The sequence below is a fragment of the Jaculus jaculus genome, chromosome 16 (assembly GCF_020740685.1).
Source record: "Jaculus jaculus isolate mJacJac1 chromosome 16, mJacJac1.mat.Y.cur, whole genome shotgun sequence".
Taxonomy (NCBI): domain Eukaryota; kingdom Metazoa; phylum Chordata; class Mammalia; order Rodentia; family Dipodidae; genus Jaculus; species Jaculus jaculus.
The window spans coordinates 31,087,695-31,107,416 of NC_059117.1; the positions used below are offsets into that span (position 1 = coordinate 31,087,695).

A 19,722-nucleotide genomic window follows, 5' to 3' on the forward strand; every position below is an offset into this window, starting at 1 on the left:
GGACTACAGTGAGACCCTACCTTGAAAATCAGAACAAAACAGAACAAATCTCTGTTGAATCATCTGATTTCGTTAACATATTTCTGAATCTTTTGACCAATTTTACTGTTCAGATATCTCCTTTAAATGAGTCTTAACAATTGTGGGGTTGTGACTGGCTCTGACTAGAATAACACTGTCCTGAACGTGCTACCTCACACATGTCTAGTGCTGACTACTAATTATAAGCCCCAGAACCACACTTTCTTTTATAAGAACTGAAAACGTGTTTAGTTGGAAGCTCCCAGCATTTATTTGTGTCCTGGGTAAATTAAGGGCCTTTGAAAATAAAGATTCTGCAAGGCACATAATGCACCTATAAACACACACACACACACACACACACACACACACAGAGAGAGAGAGAGAGAGAGAGAGAGAGAGAGAGAGAGCGAGCACAACAGATATATGTAGAGAGAGTTTATTGAATTGTTTCTGATTTAAGAACTTCTGGATAGTTGTTGAAGAACATTACTATGTAACAGAGGTGTTTGGGGTTAATTACCATTCATTACACATTAAAAGAAACACATACACTCTCATGTTGCAAAAAGGCTGAAAAGAATATATTTTTTCCTTTCCTTTTCCTTTCTTTTGATTTTTTGAGGTAGGTTCTCACTCCAGCTCAGGATGGCCTGGAATTCACTATGTAGCTTCAAACTCATAGCAATCCTCCTACCTCTGCCTCCCGAGTGCTGGGATTAAAGGCGTGCGCCACCACACCTGGCAAAAGAATATATTTCAATGACTAATTGATTAATATTTCTTTTAACAAACTGGTATGTGTGAAATAAACAGCTCTTTAATTGAACTGTTAGACCTCATGAGTGATAGACATGCTCTTTGTTTTTCCACTATGAAAGTGCATTGAGTTGATTTGAACTGTTAGATCTCACCCATGGAATGCTTCCAGTCATTCTACTATAAAAGTAGGTTGTGTGGGTTGGTTTGAAGTCCTCATCTGTCATTAGTTAAGTAAAATTGATGCAGCCAAATTTGGTGAGATAACTCAATGAAATTTAAGATTACCACGATTATTGTGCTAACCTACTAGGTTGGTTTTTGAATTTATAGTTCAAGCTAAACTGAGGTATAGAATTTCTTATTTTAACTTTCTGTTTGCATGATAGGTTTCTGATATTGTTTTGCTGAGTGACAGAATTTTACCTGTTTTTATACTTGTATCTTTGTGTCTCTAAAGAGTTTCTATCACTTAAAAAAATTGCTGAGCAGATATTCATGAAATCTTTGCTTACTTTTTCTGGGAGATTTAGACTATGTACAACTATTGAAAGCTATTAAAAATTTATTTATGACTCAAAATAAGAACAAAAAATTAGTGAATTTTAACTCTAAAATTGTTCCATATGTTAGATGTTTTCACATTATTATTTCTTCCCTATAACTCAGTTACAAATCACTGAGATACAACATTTGCAAGCACTGTATGGGATTTCATGAATATTTAGTGCTTTGTTTCTATTTCTAAGTCTGTGAAGTTTCATAAATCAGCACTGCTTTTTCTTCTTGCCACATAGCTATGATTTCTATGCTATCTCTTTAGAATTATAAGGGCTGAGTTTCACACAATTTTCATATAAAAATAATTCCTGGTAGGTAGAAAGAAACTATTTTGGCTCAATGCTATGGGTCATGATTTAAGTAGAACAGAAAGGAAAATATAAATTAAAGTTATTCTTTAATTAACTCCAGTTACTACATGTTGTTTATAATCTTTTAAACAGTGAGATCTCAAGAAGATATTTCCAAGTTCATGATTGAGAATCCATATATTATTGTCCCTTTTATCTTTGAAAGCTTATTATTAGTCTTTTTTTAGACTTTATAACTGTAAATATGAACCTCAACAATTTTATTTTGTGTGTTACCTGCTGTAAACCAGCAATTCTTAGTGTGATCTATCAGCAATATGTATATCTGAAAATACATATTTCCAGACCCAACTGTAAGACAAATTTTTCTCTCTCAGTACCATTAAACTTATGATTCTCAATCTTGGCTGCTGCACATTAGAGTCATCTGGGGAGGCTTAAAAGATTCCTCAGCCCAAATCCCAAAGATTTTGATGTGACTGGGTCTGGGTCACATTAGTAATAATCCCAACCCTTTAACTGTAATGTTAAACTTCACAGAATTCCAAGCTAATGTCCCGTGTTTTTGAGAACGCAGCATATTTCTAGATTAGAAGTGTCATATTTATAGTTTCCTATAATAAATACAGATTTTATGTAGAGCTTGAAATAATCATCATCTTCAAGTATTGATATATTTTAGTTTATAAAATTTTACAATAAGCTCTGCTGTGGATGCCTGAGCCTGCCTCACCTCTCAGGAGGTACAGGACTTCTTCGAGCGCCTGTTAGAAGCTTCCTGTCACCACATGGAGAACCCAAAGACAGGAAGATTTGGGACAGCAGAGTGAAGAAATTGGTTTTCCTGTTCCCAGGACACCTTGATGGCTTGAATTGGCTCTTCACCTGCCAGCATTCGTAGCAAACATTTATTATTTACTAAAAGACCGTATACAGGGAAGGAAGTGGCAGGCACAGGGAGAGGAGGTAATGATCCTTTGGGTCACATAGCTAGTGTATTGTAAAGGCTGGACTTGAACCCAATCTTGTTCATGGCTTCATGACCACCATTTTGACTAGACAGACTGCAAAACAGATTAGTAGGTACAAATAAGAGATATAGACAAATTGGAATCTGATCTTGTATAAGCAATACAAGCATATATAACTCATATGATTTTTCTGAGCTTTAATGATCCCATCTGCAAATCAGGGTTAACAATAATACCTTCTTCCCAGGGTTACTATGAGGCTGTTAAGTGAAGTACTGGTTTTGTGCCTGGATTACAAAAGTCTTCAGGAAATGGCAGCTCACCAGTTTCTCCATCCCACAGTGCCACCTCAAATTACTGGCCTAAGAATCCGAATGCTTCACTCTAATCTCCAAGCTTTTTTCTTTTTTAAGTGCTAGGTAATTTTCAAGCATGTCACTCACCCTCTTAAGTCTTTAGCTATCTCATATGCAAATTTAGATGCTATATTATGTGATAGCAACGGTTTCTTCTCACTCTAATAGTGTGTGATTCTGAATATTACAAAATAGCAACAAGGATATATTTATCTATGTAAACTCTATGTATACTGGAAGCTGCAGTTCTCACCCACCAGTTCATCTTTTTGGTTCCAACAATTTCTTTCTTATTCTGGTCTCATCTGTCAAACTGAAGAAGCAGAATGCTGTGACTTCTAACTTTTGAGGATTCTATTAATCTTTCCTTTAATAATAAGTTTTTCAAAAAAAAGTGCAACAGACCCTGTGCCTAGAAACCCCTCATATATTAGTCCATACTCTATCACTATAAAGAAAGACCTGGCACTAATTCCTTTATAAATAAATGAGGTTTAATTCACTAACAGTTTTGGAAGCTCAAAAGTTCACATAATATGCAAGCTCTATCCAGGACACACGTCTGCATCATCATAATGGAAAAATTTTTTTCAAATTATTTGTTTATTTGCAAGGAAAGAGAGAAAGAGAGAACAGACATACCAGGGCCTCTTGCCACTGCAAATGGACTATAGATGCGTGCACCACTTTGCATCTGGCTTGATGTGTGTACTGGGGAATCAAACCCTGAGTTGGCAGGTTTTGCAAGCAAGTACCTTTAACAACTGAGCCATCTATCTTTTTTTTTTTTTATTTTTGAGGCAGGGTCTCATTCTAGCCCAGGCTGGCCTTGAACTCCCAGTAATCCTCCTACTTCAGCTTCCTGAGTACTGGGATTAGAAGCATCCACCATCATTTCTGGCCATAATGGGAATTTGGTTGGAAGATGACTTCAAAAGACTAGACCAAAAGCCAGAGTGAGAAGACACACCATGCAAAGGTGGGGATGAAAACCATGATGTCACGCATGCTGGGGAAGTGCTCCACATGAGTTAATCCCCAGTCAAGATTTGCTCTTCTGAAAAGAACCTTGTGAACACTGCTCAGCACCCCAGAGGAACATCTGAACCCCTTTCAAGGATAATATCCCTTATGGTCTAACGTCATCTCACTCAAAGGTTCCACACAGCTTTGAACATAACTACACTGAGGGTAAAAATCCCAACATATACAACCCATAGCACCTCAGCTACTCTTTAGCAACCCCTTCAAATTGACTTTACCTCTTTTTAGTGAGGAGTATGGGTGGTGTGTGTGTGTGTGTGCCCATGCGTTTGTGTACAGAGGCCAGAAGGTGACGTCAGGTGTCCTCTTTTGTTGCTCTTTCACCTTGTTTCCTGAGATGAGTTTCTCACTCAACAAGGAACTCTCCATTTCTCCACCACTTTGACCAAAAAGCCCCAGTGAGCTTCATGGATCCTTTCATCTCTGCCCCACTCAGCACTGGGGTTACAGCCATGTGGAGCTATTTCCAGCTTTTTATGAGGGTGTTGGTGATTAAACTCAGGTTGTCATGCTTACATAGCAAGTGAAGGCTAGGCCATCTATATTTTTAAAAACATTTGGTTTATTTGTTTGTAATAAGAGAGAAAGACAAGAGAGACAGACAGACAGATAGACTGGGCTCACCAGGGCCCCCAGCCACTGCAAACTAACTCCAGATGTATGTTCTCACTTTGTGAAGGTGGCTTAGTGGTTAAAGGCACTTGGTTGCTAGCAAAACCTGATGGCCTGGGTTCAATTCCCTAGCATCCACAAAAGCCAGATTGACAAGGTAGCACATGTGTCTGAAGTTTGTAGTGGCAGGATGCTCTGATGCACCCATCTATGCACACATTCTCTCTCAAATAAATATATAAATAAATATTTTAAATGAGTTATTAGATAAACACTATCTTTAAAAGGCATAAAGATAAAAATACAACTATGCGTTCAGTTGGCACAATGAATATAAAAGTATTTTGATCAAATTCTCTAAAATTCTTTCTAAATTTTTATTCCTCATTCTAATACTGGCCATAAACTGAAAGCAAAGCACTCAGAGATTTGTACTGGCCTATAGATACAACTCTTAATATCAGTCTAGAAAGTCAACATTAGCATCTTTATTTTTATAAGTTAGAAATACTTTAGCAAAATAAGTATATCATGACATCTACAATACAGCAATATTATAGTGAAAATTGCCTTGCTTGATTTAAAGGAAACATTTTTTCTTATAATGTAATATAAGATTGAAATTTAAATTATAACTTTGTGTCCATTATTTCTCCTTTCTGTACTCTTTTTCCTCATCTTGGAATATTGCCTTAAAATGCTAGGTCTAGCCAACTTCAGGTAACTCCTACAGGTCTCTCCATGGTTGAAATGCACGTAGATATTAAGTTCCCATGAACATAACTTTAGTGGGAATGAGTTATTCAGATTCTTTCCTGATAACAGCTATTAATGAAAAAGAGGAGGAAAGCTCAGAGGGGGATGGGCCTGTGTAACTAACAAGGGCAGACGAAATTACAAGGAACCAATGTTTATGTGAGCTACATGTCTGGTCACCAAACATCACAGATTTACTCGTGACATTAGTGAAAGAGCCATCCATTGTCCAAGTAAAAATACTTCCAAAAACACTGAAGACTCAGAAAATATATGCAAGATAATTGTATCTAAAATACATATTTATAAGGCTTACAGCCTCATGGATCATGAAGAAGAAAGAATATTTGCCTTTGAAGAAAAGAAAGAGGATGTACAAAATTCAGAAAAAGACCAAGCTAGATTAATATGGAGGCATAAATAGAACATGTGAGGTTTATGAAAAACTGAAAATAAACCAAATATATGTATTATGACCACAGAATAATTTCAAGCTGAAGGCATTTTCAATAAAATATTACACGAAATTTCCTAAATCAAGGGGAAGAGCTTCCCATCCAGGTACAGAAGGCACTGGGAACACCAAAGAGAGAAGATTGTAAAGAGCCACCCCACATCCTATTATAGTTAGAACAGTACATGCATAACACAAGGAAAGAAGACTGTAAGGAACCCCCACATCACATTATAGTTAGAGCACTACATGTATAACAGAAGGAAAGAAGACTGTAAGGAACCCCCACATCACATTATAGTTAGAGCACTACATGTATAACAGAAGGAAAGAAGACTGTAAGGAACCCCCACATCACATTATAGTTAGAGCACTACATGTATAACAGAAGGAAAGAAGACTGTAAGGAACCCCCACATCACATTATAGATAGAGCACTACATGCATAACACAAAGAGAGAAGACTTTAAAGAACCACGCCACATCATGTTGTAGTTAGAGCACTACATGTATAATACAAAGAAAGTACATGGAAAGCTGCAAGAGAGAAATACCAAGTCACATATAAAGGCAAGCCCACATGTATAATAGCTTTTCGTTCCAACAGAAAGTTTTAAATCCTGGGGGACTTGGAATGATGTATTTCAAACTTTGAAAGGCAACAATTAGCACCCCATACTGTTATAGTAGAACAAGACATTGCTCAAAATTGAAGAAGAAAGAAAGCTTTTCCATGCTAAAAACAAGTGAAAGGAGTTTGTGACCACAAAATAAATTGTGTAGAAGATACCTGAAGGATGCTTTCAGAATAAAGTGAAAAAATAACATATCGATGATGCTGTCTGGAATAATAGAACATGCTGGAATAGCAGTTAAGCAAATGAAGAACATGACACTAAACACAGCAGAGACAACAACAAAATGAAAAGAATTAATACAGATTTCATTAATAATTCTGAATAATGTTTCAATTCTCAAAACAAAAAGTCACCAAATAATATTTTGGATTTTGAAAAAAGGACCTATATATTTGTTGCTTCCATGAAATGTGTCTCACCATCAAAGACAGATGCTACCTAAGGGCATACATATACATACATACATACATATGTATATATGTATGTATATAACATTTAAACATATAAAACATTTTTAAATGAATATATTCCAAGTAAGTGGAACTAGAGAGCAACTGATATCCAACAAAATATCCTTCAAATGAAATGTAAGATATAAGATAAGGAAAGTCACTTCATACTGATGAAGGATTTTTAGGAGGATGCTATAATTCTAATTATATCCATGTCAAACATAAGTGCATCCAATATAATAAAAAATGCTATTATATGTGAAGTGACAGATTAGTGACAATGCAATAATAGTGAGTGAATCTAATACTTAATAAAACAGACTTGACTGGAGAGATGGCTTAGTAGTTAAAGCACTTGCCTGTAAAGCCAAAGGACCCATGTTTTATTCCCCAGGACCCATATAAGCTAGATGCACAAGCTAGCACATGTGTCTGGAGTTCATTTGCAGTGGCTAGAGGTCCTGTATGCCAGTTCTCTATCTGCCTGTTCCCTTTCCTCTCTCTCTCTGAAATAAATAAATAAGAATAAAAAATAAACAAAGAAGTCCATTAAAAAAACAGACTTCACAACAAAACTAGTCAAAGGAAATAAGGAAGATTCAACTATTAAACTAGGCATATAATATATATATATGTATACATATACATGGTTATTTATTCATGCACATTGCATATACTAGATATATTTGTGAATTTGTGTCCTGGAACTCATGGTGATCCTCCTACCTCCTCCTCCCCAGTGCTGGGATTAAAGGTGTGCACTACCACACCTGGTTAATGTACAGTTTTGAAACTGGAAGAAAATAAAACTAGGGAAACTAAAAAGTCATTTCAGAACATGTAGATTTTATCATTAAACCTTATCCCCAGTGGACTTTCCCTATACTTAAAATATAACCTTACTTAGGTCATATGGAATTCTCTGCTTTAATGATCAGGTTAACTACTGGAATGCACAACCAAGTTTTATAAGAGCAAAACACAAACTTTATAAGGCTCTGTGGAGAAGTTTCTCTATGGATAATGTCCTAGAAATATCATGCTTCTCCTATGCAGCTCATTTTTTTCAACATTTTCTTAATACTGTTACTCATTAGTAGATAATCATGAATAATTTGTTGCACTTTTTAAAAAAATGTTTTATGTTTATTTTTATTTATTTATTTGAGAGTGACAGACAGAGAAAGAGGCAGATAGGGAGAGAGAGAGACTGGGTATGCCAGGGCCTCTAGCCACTGCACACTATGAATTCTAGATGTGTTCACCCCCTTGTGCATCTGGCTAACATGTGACCTGAGGAATTGAGCCTCGAACCAGGGTCCTTAGGCTTCATAGGCAACCGCTTAACAGCTAAGCCATCTCTCCAGCCCAATTTGTTCCAAATTTATAGACTTCACTTTCTTATTTTAAATGTAGAGATAAGTATTTTACCCATTTTATGGAGTTATTCTATAGATTAAGTGAAGCAATCAGTTCTAAGTACTTAAAACAGTGCATGGAACATAGTATTTTATAAATGCAAGCTTTTATTAAGCTTATTACTGATTTTTCTTATTATGGAACTGTGACTGTTTTAAATACCCCATTTGTCTTCTTGCTTTTCTCTCTAGGAGCACTATAATTGTATTTGCTTCTTTAATAACTTTTTACTATTCTTTTTCCTCCTCTCTGATTCCCAATTCAACAATATATTCATTTTAAAATGTTTTTATTTATTTATTTGATAGACAGAAAGAGGCAGATAGAGAGAGAGAGAGAGGGATTGAGAACGGGTGCTTCAGGACCTCTAGCCACTGCAAGCAAACTCCAGACACAAGCATCACTGTGTGCAAGTGGCTTTACATGGGTACTAGGGAATCAAACCAGTGTCCTTAGGCTTCGCAGGCAAGTTCCTAAACTACTGAGCAATCTCTCCAGTCTAACAATTTATTCTTATCCTGGTATTTTGCACATGATTCCACAGGCTTCCTCTAAACTTTATATGAAATAAAGTGGTATGGCAATCATCTATCCGTCTCTTAAAAGAGGACAGGTTTTCTTGAAGACATTTTGAAACTTGGACTAGCTTAAATCTCGTTTCCTGAAACTTCCACTTAAAAGGCAGGTGGGGTTATTGTACCCCTAGTGACTGAAGTCAGTTCTCCAAGTTGTTTTGCTGGAATGGATGGTGGGGTCAATCATAATATCAATCATAGCAGAGTATCCCCACCAGGGAAGAATCAAAATCATCTTTGCAGCCACCATCCATAGCATGACTTGTGGCATCTAATAAAAATTTTTAAAAGCTGCTGATGAAAGAATAAGTAATTTTTTTTTTTGCCTGTGCATCACGTTTCCATTGGTCAATTTGGCCAAACAAAGGAAATTCAGTTTTAAGTATAGACTTCACCCACGTGAAATTTGTGTTTTCCAGAAATAAGGCTCCATTAAACCAAACGCTGGGAAACTTTTCCTGTCTCACTCCCTATCTGATTCACTTTGTGTCGTCCCTCCTTGCTTACTTTGTGCTCTGACGTTATCAAACCACCAGAAGGCCTCTGAAGCCAAACCTGCTTCTTCATGCATAGTTGTCTTTGAACGTGCTGATTCTGCTCTTGAGTAAAGTGTTCAGCTTTAAATCTGGACCTATGGCCTTGCCTGTCTTTAGGGAGAGTTCTTTGCTGCTGACTCCATGAAGAACAGCCATCATTTACATCCCACAACTTCTGGCCTCAGTGTAATTCTCCTACATACTGTTGTTTTCCCCCCCTCCCTTTTCCCTGTCAAGTTATTGCCCAGACAATGTGTAATGGAGAGCAAGCATAGGTTTTTACAATTAGACCAAACTGGGTTAGGTCCTTGCTTAGCCACTTTTTAAGCTCGTGTAAATAAGTTCTGTTACCTAACTTGCTGACAGTTGGGTTACTTGTCTTGAAATTAGGACAGTAAAGTCTCTCTCATGGGGTTGTTGTGATGATCAAACTGGGTAACATATGTAAACCTCTGTCACATAACTGATAATCAGTATGTAAAAGATAAAGCAGGTCACTTTCTACCTAAAACATATCTTAAGATTATTGGGGATTCCTGCAAAAGTGAGAGATTTATGATGTTAGATTGAAATAACCAACCTGAGGACTGAGGATGTATCTGACTGGTGCAATGCTTACCTAGCATATGTGAGGTTCTATCCTCAGCGCTGAGTAAAAATCAAGACAGATTTTGATTTCAGGCATTGGAGTTTGTAGGGTTAATTTTAGTTTAGGGTTACAAATATGAAAGGGGAAGAAACATGTTAACTTCCTCCTAAGTCACACAGAGTAGTGATTCTGATGAATGATCGATAAGCTATTTACTTTCTCCGTGTTTCCTTGACCACCGTGACAGAGTCAAATTTAAGAATGATTAGCACAATATTAGAGCAGCAGAGCTTCACAGCCTCTCCATGAGCACTGGTTTCCACATGAGGCGATTCTCGAAGGACTTAATTGAAGCTTTCCACTTAGCATTTTATGTGACTTATTTTGTACAATGACATAGCTGCAGGTGTTAACAAAATCTAAGAGTTTAAAAATATCTCTGTGGTATATTTAAAATGACCCAAAATAACTTTTTAAAAAAAGACTCAAAAATAACTGTTGACATAAGTCACCAAAATACCCACTGCTTAAGGTTTGTAGTGTTTCATCATTTTCAAATGATTTCAAATGCTTTTAAGTTACCTGGCTCCAGCTCACCTTCCGGGCACCTCCACTGCACACCCTGCTCTTAGAACCTCCGCATTAATTTTATGATGAATTTATTTCCTGACTTTAACTTCTCCTTAGCCTGTGCTACAGTTTATGGTAGTTATCCGTCTTCTATATCAGTTTATTCTAGCTGAAGGCTATGGAGCAGCAGAGGGTGACCACCCAGCACACATCTGACTAGTGGTGGATGACTCAGGCCTAATGGAGCAGATAGGGAAAAGGAGACATGATCAGTCCTTCATGGAACGGAGTGAAGGGCAGTGAGTAGACTTGCTGGCGTCACTGGCTGGTGTCTGTAGGTCGGCAGTAACAGGTACTCCCTGGCCTGATGGGGAGGGGACACACTGAGCTTAGCACCCCTGCCAGAGAAGGAAGGATGCATGAAGAGGTGTAAGATGGACCTGAACATCTAGCCAGATCCTTTGCCCTGACTCCTTGCATCCTCAAAACTTGTGGCAGAGCTTTGCAAGAGGTCTTTTAAGCAAGACTCTATCAAGCCACACAACCGAGGTCTTTGCGAGTGGCGCGCCATTAGTATCCTATCGTCAGCATTGTTGAGAAGGGGAATCCAGGATCTTGTCATTGAGATAGCATAGTTTGAAAACCAAACAGGAAGAATGGTACACTTAAAAATAACTGACATCTTCATCTCCATGATTCTCTACTTTCAACCTTCTAAGCCTAAAGACATTTCTAGAATCTGTACTCTTTCTCTGAGGAATAAAAAAAGCAGCATTTAAAATACCACATAATTCCTTAGAAAAAATTATTTCTCTATTGGCTGTTTCTAGTGAAAGAAACTAAATCTGACATTTTACATATGAGAAAGGAGAAGTGCTTCACTAATTTAGAAAACATTTATATTCTGTGGACATAGATCTGCTTTCCCTAAATTAATAACCATTCATAAGAAAAATAGTATGCCCAAGTTCAACACATCCATTCTTTTTTTGTAAAGTACTTATCAGCATGTCCTAGTGTGTGCTGTATGCACACGTACTTGCTGAAACAGCATCTCATGCACTTGTCTGTGGCACCACTTGGGCTCACCTGTAGAAGCCAGAGAAGGACACTGTGTGTCCCTCTTCATCATTCTTCCTTTCTCCTTGCAACAGTGTCTCTTACTGACTATGAAGCTTGCTTTTATTAGTGAGCCCCCAAAGGTTCTATGGCCTTTGCTCCCCACAGGACTGGGGTCACAGACATATGTGGTCCATCCAGCTGTACATATGTGTTCTGGAGATTCAAATTGAAGCAGTTTAGGCCCCCTCTGGCCCTCATGCTTGTACAGTAAACACACTTAACTACAGAGCCATCTCTCCAGCCCATTCTTCGTGAGTATGTGTGGCGGGGCGGGGGGGTATGCATATGTGTATGCTGATGCATGTGTCTTGTGTGCATGCATGCAGAGGCTAGAAGCAGGCATTGGGTGTCCTCCTCTATCACTCATTTGTCTTATTTCCTTGAGAAGGAATCTCTCACTGGACCTGGAGCTGGCGTCAATGATCAGTTAGACTGACTGACCCCTGAACCCCAGCAGCTGTCCTGTGTCTACCTCCCTCAGTGTTGCTGTTCTCAGCATGGGTGACCATGGCCTGTATTGTCATGTGGGTGCTGGGGATTGAGCTGAGGACCTCAAGTAGCAAGGGCTTTTACATGCTGAGCCATTTCCCATCTCCACCAAATTCATCCTTCAATTGTGTGGCACCATCTTTATTTTATCCTGATGGATCTATGGAGAAGGCACTGCAATCAGGAGACATCACGTGGAATCTTGGGATGATGACAGATACTGCTAGAAAAAATTGTTCTTCCCTTGGCTGCAGCGGGTCATATAAAATGTTGAACATTATTCTTAAAGATATTGAGTTGGCAACACTACTAAAAAGATTAAGAAGCCAATATATGTTAAGGTGCTTGCCTGAGAAGCCTAAGGACCCAAGTTTGATTCTGTCAGTCTCACATAAGCCAGATGCACAAGGTGGCACATGCATTTGGAGTTTGCTTGCAGAGGCAATAGGCCCTGAAGTGCCCTTTCTCTCTTTCTCTCTCTCTCTGTTTCTCTCCCTCTCTCTGTCTCTAGTAAATAAATAAAAATAAAAAATAAAACATTTTATTTGTATAGTTGTGTGGTAAAGTGTTAATTTTCATCCCTGCTTTAAGTAAATGATGACTGTATGGAATAACTTCCCCATCTTAATCAAAAATTGCCCAGTTTAAGTGCTTCACAGATTTATCCTTCTCTACTCTCCAGCTGATGTTTTTGTTTGTTTGTTTGTTTGGTTGGTTTTTGTGAGGGTCTCACTGCAGCCCAGGCTGGCCTGGAAGTTACTATGTAGTCCTAGCTTGCCTTGAACTCACAGAAATCTTCCTACCTCAGCCTCTTGCATGCTGAGATTGAAGGCACACACCATCATGGGGGTGGAAGGAGAAGGAGAGGGAGAGAGAGAGAGAGAGAGAGAGAGAGAGAGAGAGAGAGAGAGAGAGAGGGAGAGAGGGAGAACCAGGGCCTCTAGCCACTGCAAATAAATTCCAGATGTATGGCCATAGAGTGCACCTGGCACTATGTGGGTACTGGGGAATGGAACTTGGGTCTTTAGGCTTTGTGGGCAGGTAGCTTAACTGCTAAACCATCTCTCCAGCCCCTTATTAAACTTTCTGTGTCACAATTCTTTTAACCTCTGAATATAAGGCACTGCTATCCATATTTATTTTATGTTTGTCAATCTGACAATGACATTTTGAGCGACTAGTCTTTTTCATGTAAGACTTAGTCACCCTAGTTGATTTGTTCATACTTGATTAGGTCAAACAAACAGCAGACGCGGAAACTGGAAATTTGCAGGCTTCAGAATGTGTCAGTGCTTTTTCAAGATCTGTTGCAGTCAGGTTTGCATTGCTGGAAGAAATCACCTGACCAAGAGTGGCTTGTGGGGATAAAAAAAAAAAAAAAAGGCTTACTTTGGTTTACAGACTTGAAGAGAAGCTCCATGATGGCAGGGGAAAATGTGGACAACAGCTACAGGAGAGTGTGTCAAATACTGGCAAGGGGACAGTAGCTATAAGCTTGCCCCCAACAATATACTCCCTCCAGGAGGTATTACTTCCCAAATCTCCATCAGCTGGGAAGCCAGCTTTCAGAACACCTAAGCTTATGGGGGACACCTGAATCAAACTACCACAAGGTCATTTTCAAAAGTGCATAAATGAACACTTGATAGAAAGTGACTGTCATAAATAACACATGACACCCAGATTCACATGGTGCTACAGACTGTACCCAGGTATGTATCCTAGTGGAAATTTTTCAATGATGAACATTGGTTCCTAGAACTTTAACATGGTATTGCACAATTTCCATGAGAATTTAAAGTTTGCTGATTTTTTTTTTTGTTGTTGTTGTTGGTTGTTTTGTTTTCTGAGACAGGGTCTTACTATAGCTCAAGCTGACCTAGAATTTGCTATGTAGTCTCAGGGTGGCCTCCAACTCATGGCAATCCTCTTACCTCTGTCTCCTGAGTGCTGGGATGAAAGGCGTACTCAACCACACCCAGCTTTCTGATTTATTTTTTTTAAATATTTTATTTATTTATTTAAGAGAGAGGGACAGAGTGAGGAAGAGGCAGACAGAGAGAGAATGGGCATGTCACAGCCTCCAGCCACGGCAAACAAGCTCTAGATGCATCCGACACCTTGTGCATCTGGCTTTCCTGAGTACTGGAGAATAGAACCTGGGCCTGTAGGCTTTGCAGGCAAGTGCCTGAATTGCTAAGTCATCTCTCCAGCCTTGTTGAATTCTTTTTAAAATGTATTTATTTATTTACTTGAGAGAGAGAGACAAAGAGACAGTGACAGCTAAGCATGGTGGTGCATGCCTTTAATCCCAGCACTCAAGAGGCAGAGGTAGGAGGATTGCTGTGAGTTCAAGGCCTCTCTGAGACTACCAAGTGAATTCTAGGTCAGGATGGGCTAGAGCCAGACCCTACCTTGAAAAAAATAAAGAGAGAGAGAGAGAGAGAGAGAGAGAGAGAATATCAGGTGTACCAGAGCCTCTTCAGATGCAAACTTCTGGTGGCACATGCTACATTGTGCAACTGGCTTTACATGGGTAACTGAACACAGGCTGGAAGGCTTTGCAAACAAGGACCTTTAACCACTGAGCACCTCCCTACCCTTTGTTGATTTCTTTGTTAATTTTTTAAGTTAATAAGCATTCACTTTTGAAATTTGGAAAACTGCGACCATTAAAATTCTCTCTCTTCATGTTAATTCTTTTTAAAAACCATTTTGATTCTTTAAAATAATTTTATTCATTTGTTTGCATGTGCACATGTGCCAGAATCTATTGTCATTGTGAGCAAATGCCCATCTGACTATACATGGTGGCTGGCAAATTGAAAACCAGGTTAGCAGCTTTGTGAGCAAGTGCCTTTAACCACTGAAGCATTTTCCCTGCTCCAGATATTCTTTTGAAACATACTTGACTTTCCATGAAATTTTGCATTTTGTTCTTACATTTAATAAGAATTTTCTCTAGTCCTTTAAAACACCTAAATATATACTTTTAAGTCAAAATGAATATTTGTTTTCTAGTCTCATAAAATGAATAATTCATGCCAGTTATAGAAATTCCAAATAATACATAAGTCTATATAGTAACAGTAATCCTTCTGCACAGAAATAACTGTAGGAAAATTTAGTGGGTATCCTTCCAAAAGTTTGCCCATGCATTTAAACAAAAGTTGTTTGCATGTACACAGATAGATACATATGTAAATGTGCAATGTTGGGATAACATTCGGTAAACAGTTTTGGTAGCTTGTGGTTTTTATTTAATACATTTTTCATGTCTTGCTATGATCTGTACTTTTTAATCTTTACTCTTTTAAATAGCTGCATGGGGCACTGTATCATTACAAAATCTGAATAATTGCATAAAATCACATTGGAGGAAAGTGCTATAGCTTACCTGCATGCACTTCTCTGAATACCCATTTTCACTCCTCGACTCACAGATAGTTTCACCACTTTTTAAAACTATTATTTATTTATTTACTTAAGAGAGAGAGAGAGAGAGAGAAAACGAGTTTCACCAGGGCCTCTAGCCACATCAACCAAACTCCAGATGCATGTGCCCCCCCATGCACCTGGCTTATGTGGGTACTGGGGAATCCACTCTGTGTCTTTAGGCTATGCAGGCAAATGCCTTAACTGATAAGCCATCTCTGCAACCCTGTTTCTTAACTTTTAAAGCCAAGAGGAACACTACTGTGTTGTCCACATACATAGGAAACATTTGCCTAGGGATAGACTGCTACTATTGGAATTATTTCTTCAAGATGTGGAAAAGCTTACATGACTCAATATTATTAACTTTCTGTCACTTATTTTTTTTCTTTCTTTCTTGTATCTCATGTAAAGATCTTGTATTTATTCCTCCCAGTCACTTTATACACTATACATTGAAAGTCTTTGAAAATTTAAACTTGTTAATTCAGACATCTTTGATGACAGGTTCTCATACAATTTAGTTTGAGTTTATGAAAGACAACTGGATTGATAGACAATTCTGGGCAAGCTTTCTTACAGGTCAAAGTCACAGTGGTTTCTGGCTTTATATTTGGTCCTTAAGGGGAGTTTACAACACTAAACATAAGTTTGGGTAGCAAGACACACGCAATGTGCACCCAAAAATTACATTTCTTTTTTCCACTCTCCAGTCGTGTCTAACGTGAGATGAGGTTTTACTCAGGAACACGTGCGAGTCGGAAGTCTCTTGCAATCTTCTGTGAAATGTGTGCTTTCAGAGTTAACATTTCATGAATCTTTGTTCAGGGAATTACTTTTCACCTCAGTTCAATGTTAATTTATTTATTCTTGCAAGCAAACAGAATGTAGCAACACTATTTCTATCCTAAGAACATATGCTTGTTGTTCCATTAGTAGTAATGTTTTCATCAGAACATTGTTGAAGGCAGCAAGTGATAACATTTGTAGGCAGGAGTCAGTGATTTGACAGCGCTCCTCACCATTAGCTAGCAGTCTCCCTTCTAGGAGGTGAGACATGCAAATTGAATGGGACACTTCCGAAAATGATTATTAGCTAATGCTAACTCACTACATTAAAGTTAAATTACTTTTTTTTTAAAGACATGATCTTCTGATGTTTTACCCTAGTGGCTTCCTTTCACAGGTGACAGTTACAGCAGAGAAGGAAATGAATGGAACACAATTTCTTATCTTGCACAAAGAAAATGGAAGTTATCAAGTGTGAATTCCTTCAAATTCTGACCTGGCACCTAAAGTTTATCAACATCCATTTCATATTCATCTTTATTTTATCAGTTGTGAAAGAAGAAGTACCTTTCTTATCTAGTTAAAACTTCTTTTGCCTCTTGGGAACTCAGACCTGTTTTATCGTCTGCTCTTGAAAGAGTATTTTTTTTTTTTTTGGAAGTTTTACTTTGTTCTCCAACTAAATGTTCCTTTCCATACCAAGGTTGCCTGAGAGCACTAAATCTTCAGAAAAGGATTTGAATGACTGTTTTCTTCAACTCTCCCATGGATGTTAGACCAGTAATTTATTTCATGTTGCAAAGAGAGGCTAATTTATAAGGTGTCCAGTGGTGGTTTGAATGTATGCTCCCATTGACTAAGGTGTTAATATTAACTTGTAACTTGTATCTCTAGCCATCTGGTTAGAGGAGGTATCATGGAGGGGGTGGAGGGTAGATTTGAATCCCAGCCCAAAGGTGTGAAGAGGTTCATACTCTGGGGTCCTGCTTGCTGCTCATTTTTGTGCTTGCTGCTTTTTGGTGTTTGCTGGCTGCTGGTGGTTTCTCTCTCTGCTTAGATTTATGAATAAGAGTCAGTTTCTTCCACCATGGATGGAACTTCCCTGGATCTGTAAGCTTGAAATAAACCCCTTCCTCCCATAAACTGTGTCTGGTTGGATGATGATCCCAGCATTGTGGAGCTGATTGCCACCTACCCTCTTTACTAGAATTGAGGCTTATATTTCTACTCTCCAATGGGACATCAGTTTAGAACGACCTCCTCATGATCTATTTCTTCCTTCACAGAGGCATCCAGTTTTATGCACTGAGAAAATTCTTCTGCTATTGATCTGTATATATACAATATACACATTTTACAGAGTGTATACTGTCAGGTTACACAACACCCATATGCCCACAACACTTTGACTTAGATTTAAGAATACTGTATGTAATAACACTTATTTATTTTTTCATTTGCAAGCACACCAGGGCCTGTATTCACCACAAAGCTGAACTCCAGACACATGTACGCCCTTGTGCATCTGGCTTACATGGATCCTGGGGAATTGAACCTGAGTCCTTTCGCCTCACAGGCAAACACCTTAACTGCTAAGCCACCTCTCCAGCCCTACATGTTTTTTTTTATCTGCATATAAAGTTCTGCTCTTATAGAAACATAGTTTTAATGGTTTAAGTTACAGAAAACAAAGACTTTTAGAAATTTCCTAGTGTCATCTCTCATCATATAAGTATCAAATTCACAGAAAGTTGTAGTGTATTGTGTTAGAATGTTTGATTTTTAAAAGTTACTGGTTGAATTACTGACTTGAATTGCATTAAAGAAGTACTGTTCAATGAATTTTGGCTTAGTATTAAGACAGAATTTTCAACAAATTCTAAAGTGGCTATAAACACAATTCTGTGATTTTGTATCACATATTTATGCAAAGTGACATTCTGAGAATTGATGATCACAAAAATCAAAATACCAATCAACTCTAAAAATCTGAAAATGCTCTATATCCTTTGGTATCAAATATTTAACCAAGATTGAATTCTTTGTATGAAAGTAAGCATATTAATATACACATTTACGTTTGTCTATAATGAGTGATAAAATTATAAATATGTTTGCATTAGTTACTTTTCTTGTTGTTGCTATCATCAAATCCTGACCAAAAGTTAACTTAAAGAAAAAAGGGTTTGTTTGGTCTTGTAGCTTTAGGGGATATGTACAGTCCATCATGGTGGGTGTGGCTTGAGGTGGCTAGTCAGGTACATTGTATCCTCAGTCTAGAAGCAGAAAGCAGATAAGAAGTGAATCTGGGCTCTAAAGCCTCACAGTGGCTGCCTCCTCAGAGCTTCCTCCCCCTAAAGGTTTCACAGCCTTTCAAACAGCACCACCAGCTGGGGACCAACTGTTCACAAGCATGAGCCTATGGGGCACGTTTCACACTCAAGCCACAGCAATACCAAAGAATTGTTCTGAAATAAATTTCTTGATTTAATACAGTAAATGTTTAACTTCTATGCTTAATTTATATGCCTATATATTGGTGAAAAGGGATTTCATATGGAAAAAGGTTTAAAAAGCCCAACTGCATATCACTACAAATGTGCTTGATGTTTCAGTGGATGATATTTTATATCCACTGATAGAGGAAGACTGTGGTAGACAGATCTGTGGTCCTCCAAAGCCACCCAAACAAATGTTGCCTAACTTAGAAAAAAGGGTCTTTGCAGAAGTGATCAATGAAGATAACTCTACATAAGCTGAGTATTTTATTATTATTATTATTATCTGTCTGGGTCCTTTTTTGTTAACCCACGTGTCCATATGAGAAGGCAGCGGAGGGAAATCACACGCAAAAAAAGGAGATGCTGTGACCGTAGGGACACAGGCAGGAGTGACAACATCACACACCAAGGAAGGCCAGTGGTTGCCGGGAGCTGGACGAGGCAAATGGCAGGTTGTGCCCTGGAGTCTGCAGAGGAAATGGGCTCTGCCAGCGTCTTGGCTCCAGTCCAAAGTGCTGACATGCTTCTGCCTTCCTTGAGAGAATAAATTTCTGTGGCTCATGACGTCAAGACTTTGGTAATTTGTTTAGCATTAGCAGCTCTAGGAAACTAAGCTGATGGTTAACCCTCTTTATCCCTATGTCACCACCACAAGTATTTGGACAGATAATGCTTTTGTTCATGAGATTTGATCCTCTCACATTTCTTTGAAGGTATTAATGATGCGTTTATAGAGCTTTCCCCCCTCTGCCCCAGTTCTTT

The 19,722-nt window shown here is 38.2% G+C and overlaps 1 protein-coding gene across 1 annotated transcript in view; it reads right to left on the minus strand.

The window, feature by feature from the left end:
* Positions 1-19,722, minus strand: part of Prps1l1 (phosphoribosyl pyrophosphate synthetase 1 like 1) — a 70,690-nt gene that overhangs the window by 14,299 nt on the left and 36,669 nt on the right. Inside the window, 1 exon segment of the mRNA XM_045136046.1 lies at positions 2,386-2,537. The gene's annotated coding sequence lies outside the window, so the exon portion shown is untranslated.